We start from the raw sequence: 8,517 nt of genomic DNA, 5'->3' as shown, positions 1-8,517 counted from the left end.
TTGCTTTTAGTTCGGTTTTGTATCCTTTTCCGTGTTGCAAATAAAGTTTTGATTGAAATCATAACGACTAGGACCAGGTCCCAAGTTTCTCCGCCTGGATTCAGGCACTGAGGTTTCGAAGCCCCACGGGCACTGAGATTTTATAGTTAATTACCAGCACAATCTCTCGCCGAGTTTCACGAGTTCCAGCGTTTTGCCAACCGCAGGAATGGTTCTTCCTTGTTCCCGATCCCGAGCTTGTTTCGTTTGGTTTGCTCCTCTCGAATGCGCCTAAGCAAACAGTCTGTTGGTCGGTTGCCAACTCGACGGGATGCCGATGGCGAGGCATCAGATACGCAATTTCGCAAAAAACAAAAACATTCAGCAGCTCACTTTCCCTGGTCTCACTTTCCCTGGGATTGTGTACGGTCCAGGAACAGCCGGCCGAGTGTCCGATACAGCCGAGGGTTAGTTACGCGAGCCGTTTCTATTAATTTGATGGCGTACGAGGCGGTAAAGTGGGAAATGTGGGAAATTACTGCGTCCATCACCGTACCCGAGGTAAGGTCAGGGTTGGACCGACCGCCAGTTTATGCAAAAGAGGGCCTCCTGTTTAATGCTTTCGGTGGGAATTCGTGGAATAATTGAGGTTTTGGGACGACCCCGGCCACACGTAGACCGCAGGACCGCACAAACGGCGAAGGATTACACCGCGCATCATCTTTTGCGGGTCGTAAAATCAACTCGAGTAGGTTAGGTTTACGAGCTGAAGCACCGGGCCAGCATCCCCAGCAAATGGAGTGCCACTCTCGGTTGTGGCGGTCGTGAACGAGCCCTCGGTGCAAATGAGTTGCTTGCGGCGGCGAACCCTTCAACAGCCCAGCCGTGTTAGTTTTAACGTATCCGGTTAATTTAAGGTTTTTTACACGTACGGCCAAAAGATGAGTCGTGTTTGCTGGCCAATCCTTCCTGGTGCGCGTTTGAAGTAGTACGAGGTTGGTTGTAAGTCCTTCGCACACGGAAACAGGTGCAAAACGATGATCGCTGGAAAGTAAACGATGATGTACTGTACGATGATGAAACTTAAACTAATTGAAACAACCAAAATTTAACAATCGATTTGACTCAATTACTTTTAGTTAGATAAAGTGGATATGGTTTGTCCAAATCGAATGTTGCTGCTCTCTTATTTATTTCAAACCATGAACGCTATCGTTGACATTGATCCTTATGACCATTGTAGTAAAAAATATTAATAAATTTTTTTGTTTGTTTGCTTAGTAATTTTGCTCTAAAGGAGAAGTGACTTCAATTTTGCCTAAAACAACTTCGGTATATTGTGGCTCGGTCGTGGATCATTCGTCTCGCTAAATAAAAAAATTAATTAATTATTTAATAAAAAAATAGGAAAATAAATAAGTAAATTTCAGCATGAACTATTACTACATGAAATGAGGAAGCTCATTATAAGCAATTTGGACTATAATATCCGCTACTTTACAGACCAATTTAGTGAGCAGATGCGAGCTTTTGTACTTGGTTTTGCATTAGTTTCTTTGTTGCTGGAATCTTTTCGTGCATTTTCGTATCACCAATCAATTCTATTTGATTCGAATACTGCACAAATACGTCGCTTACATCTGATTGATTGACTGACCATAGATGTAGAGCCCTTCGGGCGGATATGCTTTGATTTTTATAAGTATTTTTTTCCAAACGAATTTCCCCATCTTGGCGAGTCGTTGTTCTCGATCAGAATCCATCTCGACAGTAGAAAGAGAGCAGAAAATGTCTCGATGGAGCAGTCACCTCTGCCAAAAGGCATCCCTCGGGTTTGCGTCCGAGAGTGAACTTTTGTTGCAGTTTTTCTGCATATTTGGCACTTTGAGTAGTTCGTGGACACGAAGCACAACCTAGCCGTGGACAGCGAGTGACAGGTTCCGGGACCGTACTCGCACCGCTCAGAATGTAGTGCATTTAAAGTGGACTTTGAGTAATGAATACGCTTGTACAAGCAACGACGCAGAGGACGGTGCAGTGGAAGGATAGCTATAACTCAAGCTGTAAGCCATGGCATGCAGGAGCAAGGAAACCTGAGCGAAGGATGTGAATCACATCGATCAATGCCAAACGGTTGTCTGCCGGTGAAGATAGGGACCGGACTGGCCCCATGTAAACAGCGAAAGGCAGCCAGAAATTGTCAGGTGTTCTGTTGCCATTGCATTAAAGCATCCGTCATATGAAGTTTGATGCGCGTTGACTTAAATTATGTTTCCGTGGTCCAGCTCTCGGACACAAACGGACGTCTCGCACTTCGTTCCCTTAACATTTGCCAATATTACTTTGGATAAAAATCGACATAGAAATAGTACGCTTTCAACGTCGAACTTGCTGAATCCGCTGAAGTTCAGTTTGCAATATGAAATTAGTTTGAACGCCTTGGATGGGTTCCTTGGGCACTAATTAATTGACCACAACGCGATCAACACGGTAAGAAACGTTCGCACGGTAGAGATTATGATTGTGGGATGATTTAAGCCCGCCACTAGACTGCACTCGACCCGGTGCCGGTTCGCCCTGGCGCTTAGATAATCATGATCTATTGCGCTGATGGATGCGAAGATAAGCTGCTGAATAATCATATCAGGTGCCCGGTGCCTGCCGGCTAGTTAAGTGCAATTTATTTCCTGTTGCCATTCTCTCTCTTTCTCTCTCTCTGTCGCTGATTGCACTCGGTTCCTTTAAAGCTAAAGCTCGTCTGTGCAATCGTTCTGCAGTAACATCGCACAACATGCATCCTTTTTCGGATGGCGTCGTCCAAATCCCCCCCGAAAAGCTCGGCATAAAAGCTACAATGAATTGAATTGGAAATCTTCAGCCGACAAATTTACATTCGATTGCCTCCGGGCACACACACACACGGACCCCGGAGCTCTGTTGCATCTCCGCACATCCGAGTGGCGCTTTTCGCTCGGTTGCAGTTCGCTTCGCCGTATTTGCAAGTAATCAATTTGGGTCTTTATCTTAATTCGATTCGAAAGCCGAGTCCTGCCCGGCTTTAAGGGGCATTTTCGGAGTCTGAAGCCTGAACTTTGCAGACCCCATCAGGTTTCACAGGACCTTGCGTGCTTAACTGCGCCGTTTCGTCGTCCCCAAAACGATGTCCCCAATTCTTGCGCTTCAAACAGAACAGATATAAATAGGGATAGTGAGCGAGGGCGAGTTCTTTTGGCTCCCTGGAACCTTATAATCACGCACCATCTCGCTCAGCGGATCTACCCTCAGTGCTGTGTCCCACTCCGCCGCAGGTTCTCCCGTAGCGTTATCGTGGCGGTTGCATCTTATGCATATGTCGTTGTCGGTGGCAGTTCGGAGGCCACAACAACAAAAATAGTGTCTCGATAGAGGGCAGGGTTTCGCTGCCGCGTTACGTGCGGTGCATGCTAGAGTGGCAGAATAAACGGTAGCGCGATAAGGTGGAATAAATTTAAACCCGTCCCACCCGCCCGGTTCGGAACGGAAGGACGGACGATTTTATTGTGCAACACTACACACGCCGTGACAAGGGGCACCTCACGAGATGCTCTTTCGTTCGAAGTAGCTCGGGCACCTTGACATCGCCCGCTCGTCGGGGAAGATCACCGGGGGTAACTTCCGAACGTGAAGATCAGCAAAAGAAGTCTCCTTTTGCATGACGAAGAGGATCCAGACCGGATGCAACTGCGGAACGGAACGGAACGGCTGAAGACACCGGCTTCCCAATTAATGATGCTCCCAGGATGGGGACGACGTAGCTAAAGAAGCGCACCCCGTGATATCGGGACGCGTTGGCACACACACCTGAGGGAAGTCGGTCCCCGCCGTCGGTGGTTGTAACTTGGAACGTGCTCTCGTCCGTACCGAGGACCGAGGCCAACCTTTTGCCCGGGCAAGTAACCCCTAGGGGTGCCCTAGGGATGGGTTATCCGTGGTCGTTGTTGTGCCAAAGAAAGTTTGTGGGTCGTGTTAATTATGGTTATCTTATTGCTGGGTCGTCTTCAGTTCTGCACCACCCCATTATCTCGCTGTTTGCTATCGTGTCACTTGGGTGCTTGCGTGTTGTACTTGGGCGCCCGGTCGCCTGGGCTCCTGGCGAGAGTAGTTTAGATCAAACCACACCGACCCACACCGACACCTTCGGGCTGTCAGTTGGGACTGACTGACTGGCGGCAGCAGCAGCACTGACCTCCGGAGATTACAGAGTAATGATCGATGGAGCCGTTCCAAGGCTCAGCAGCACAGCGACTGGAGTGCGGAGCCGTGTTCCATTTACACACGACCACGCGCATCTGGTGTCTAATCAGATGAGTCGGAGAATGCGAATGCAGCCTGGACGTCAACTTGAAAGATGTTGAACAACTTCCCGCTAATTGCGTGTCAAACTCACTCAAACTCAAACAACATGTGGGTGTGTGTGTGTGTGTGGTTCTTTTTCTCCCCTATTTGGCGTTGGAGTGCACTGGGGTGTTGTGGCCCACTCGTCGGTCTAACCCGATCCGGTCTAACTTGTACGCTATTTACACGCCCTGCGGCCTTTCTGCTACGGCTCAAACGTTTACTTCAACTGCCGAATGCCGGGTTTTTACATACCACGGCCGGTCCTCGCTGGGTTTTCGCAATGATGCTGATGAGGAGCGCAAAAGTTTCGATTGCCGCGGGACATGAGAAGTAATTGCGGAGGCACAACCAACCAACGAACATCCGGAAAATGTGATTTTTTCAAAAGTATAATTCAAATCCACAGACCCGAAAAGCACAAACATCACCTCTGAGGGTTTTTTTACTTCCAACTTTGTGTTATTATACGATCACGCACGCATAGCTAATTTTGTTTTCGTTTTAATCCTTGAAAATGTTTACAAACATGGAAAGCTGAGTGCCGATGGTGTAAATTTATCTCGCTTTTGTTATGGGCTTTTGCGAGGCGCTCGCCAATTTAATACTAACTGAAGATTCCGCGTGGAATATGTGGTCATCAGCCTAACTATCCTGTAAAGGAACAGGAGAAAGCTCCTGTAATTGACTCTTCAAGAAAAAAAAACTTAACGTACTGAAATGATTACTTTATACATAATACTTAATGTACTTGCAACTTATGTTGCAAGAAAGACATAATAGTGTGTGGGTGATTAAGTAGCAACAGCGGCACTTAAGCTGTGCCGGAACATGGTATTCCCAAATCCTCAGGAAAAGGACTGTATGCGTTAGGATTTGCTCAATGTATAGTCAAATTCTTGATTTGATTGTGAAAAATGTTTGACTCACGACGCATAAATTGAATCATGCGAGAAGTTGTTGTAGCAACCTAGGTTTCTTTCATCTCAATTTCTTGTTGACTGAAAGAGATGTAATCGATAAATGTAGCGATCATCTAATGCTTTAAAATAACGATTTTAAACGATCTTTAAAGTATGTCCCGCAGAAGCCTTTTCTTTAAGGTGCCAAAACAAATTCAACGATAACCTCAAGCTACGGGTATCGATTTTACAGCAGTATTGTGTGGTACTCATCAAGTTTTCTATCCTTAAAAATATCGTAGTAAATGGGACCTTTTTGGGGATACTGTTTGAGGTGGTGGTATTTTTTTTTGCGATCCAGCCAAATAATCATTCATTTTTCAAATACATAACCTAACCCCATTCATAACCCTTTTTTTTATTTCTTGTTTTCATTTTAGGTTAGCGAAAGTGCAACAAACATAAAAAAACCATTTTGAGAAATTTATTCTTCATTTTCTCATCATGACGTTATTGTGTTTGGGTTTTGTTGGTTTCTTTTAAAAACATTTGTTCATTGCAACATTCTAGTCTTTAAGGATTTAACTTTTATGGATAAACCACTGGTTCTATATTTTACCAATTACTTTAGGTACGTGCCCATACGTGCCGAAACTTTCGCACAATTTGTAATCAACTTTTCCATCCGATGAACATCTCATTTTTTATTTAATTCAACCGGAGAAGTGTCCAAAATCGAAACCCCGGCATACGCCCATTGACATAAAGTAAATATTCATGTAACGAACCGCCAGTCAGCGTAAAACAAATACGTGAACCATAAACGGTCCACGCCGGCCGACGCACGCAACTTCGATTCCATTTGTTGATTGCCGGTTTCAGATTGATTACGTTTTAATCAACAACGAGCCGGAAACGGTGCATACCCTGGAATGTCTCCCGGTTCTCTCTCCCTCTTTTGCGAGCCCGTGCTGTGTTGTCGGCATCAAACATTTACACATCAAGATTTGGCCTTGTAGATAGGGCGCAGGATAAATTACGCCACAGAGAGAGAGAGAGAGAGAGACAGAGGGAGAGAGGACAGAAAAAAGATAAACTAAGTTAAAAGTCCTTCCGGGGCTTGAGCTCTCCGTCCGTGCGTGTGTGATGGCTGGGTTTTGTTTTCCGTTCAGCGATTTCAAACTGCAGCACGCTGCACCGGACGACCGGTGCTGCCGCCTGTTGGGGGGCTTTTGAAGGAGAGTTGATCAATTATTAAAGAGGCTCCATTTACAGCCCGGCACACCGTGTGTGCCGCCGCACACTCGTGACGCATCATGAGCGGTTGATTAAATCCGTTGATAGATGAAATTGAAACGTGCCAGATTCAGGTACTGCTGCGTCCTGCTCGGATGTGTGTGTGGTAAATATTTGCCGAGCAAACGCAACCTTGCTGCAAGTTCCCACGTTCCTTTAAATTGGTTTGATTTAAAATGTTATCTTTACAGTGTATTTCGCTCGTTGTTGCCCACGTGTTTGAGTTGCGATCTCACATTTGTCGGATCGGATGACTATTTAGAGAGCACGGATTGTTCTTTTGTCGAACATTGATTCGAATTAGAAATGGAAATGAGCGACCGACGATTGGTCTTTTATATCGCTGGGTTGTGGTCCTTTTCTGCTGTTACATTTGATTCGTAGCGAACTGTTTCAATTTACCAAATGTTTACTGTATTTAATGCTGCTCGACGATGTTAGATAACCAAGTTTTTAATTGCTACCGGTAACCCGCCTTACCAGACAAAGAATCAGTGTTGTTCTACAACCCCGAGTTACACAGTTACAGATACGGTTTCGTTCGCAGAAAGTTTTCTAGTTTGTTGGCGGAAACCAGCCGGCGGTCGGCCTGGTTGCACCCAAATAGTTTCATGCTTTCTGTGGTACTTGGTGTCATGTCAAAAGGTTGGTTTTGTTATGCTCGAAAATGAAGTTGCACAGTTTTTGGTGCAAGCAAAAGTTTAACCGATGCACGCAGGGACACGTGGCTTGGCGATGGGGTTTTGAAATGTTTGGGCAAGAAGCTGCCAGCTGCTAGAATGACTGAAACCGGAAAAAAACAAGACTTTCTAGTGCAAGTAGTAGTAGTAGTAGTATATTTTGCATGTTTGATATGGTAGTTTACAATAGTGGTTTGCCAAATGGCTCTTAATGGGTACAGATTTTCTTTTCCTCATTGTCATATAAATTTACAACCTAATCTGGTGGTAACGTATTTATCGTTATTCGACCTTTGTCGGTGGCTGGAGACGTAGATGCAGGAAAAATTTGCAAGAAAAAACCTGCGCTGGTTGGTCTTAAAATAACTTAAACATAACTTAATTATTCCTTATCTAAACTTAAGACTATTGGGCCTAGACTATTTAGACTTATATCCTAGCTAATTTACATTTGGTTGAGCAGGTTGGGTAGTTGTGTGTTCTATTTACTGGCCTCTTCTATTGTCTGATGGAAATTTTGTGACAACTTTGCAACGTGTTGGTGGAAAGTGGGGATGTTGCTCATTTTGTGAATTTCTGTTGTTCTGTGCCATGGAGGTAGGTTGAGGATGGTTTTAAGAAATTTGTTCTGGATTGTTTGGAGTTTTTGTAAGTGTGTTTGAGCGCAGCTGGACCAGATGGGGGCTGCGTATGACATGATTGGTCTGATTAGCGATTTGTAGATAAGGATTTGGTTTCTTATTGACAATTTGGATCTTCTGTTGATGAAGCAGTAAGTGCTTCTGAATATTTTTTCACATTTGAGCCCTATATTTTCGATATGCGTTTGGAAGGTTAGACGCTTATCAAGGAGTACTCCTAAATATTTTACTGATTGTTTCCATTGAATTTCGGTGTTGTTAATTATTGGGCAACGGCTTGGGGTTCGGCGTTGGCTTGTGCATCTTGTAAAGTAGATGGCCTCAGATTTTGTGTTGTTAATTTTAAGTTTCCATGTATTGCAATAGTTGGAGTATTTTTGGAGTGCTCCATTTAGTTTGTTCGTGATACTGTTTGGGGATTTCCCTTGGGCGCTGATGGCATAGTCGTCCGCATATAGATACTGTGTGCAGTTTTGAGCTCTGGGGATGTCCGAGATGTATATATTAAACAAGAGTGGAGATAGGACACTCCCTTGAGGAACTCCTGCAGTTGGTGTGAATACTGTCGATTTTGCATTTCCGATGTGTACGGTGTTTGTTCTATTGGAGAGGAACGATTGTATAGTATTTATGATTTGTTTGGGA

The sequence above is a fragment of the Anopheles cruzii genome, unplaced genomic scaffold, assembly GCF_943734635.1.
Source record: "Anopheles cruzii unplaced genomic scaffold, idAnoCruzAS_RS32_06 scaffold00239_ctg1, whole genome shotgun sequence".
NCBI classification, from domain to species: domain Eukaryota; kingdom Metazoa; phylum Arthropoda; class Insecta; order Diptera; family Culicidae; genus Anopheles; species Anopheles cruzii.
The sequence above is the reverse complement of the archived record's forward strand: the minus strand, read 5'-3'. Positions refer to the sequence as shown.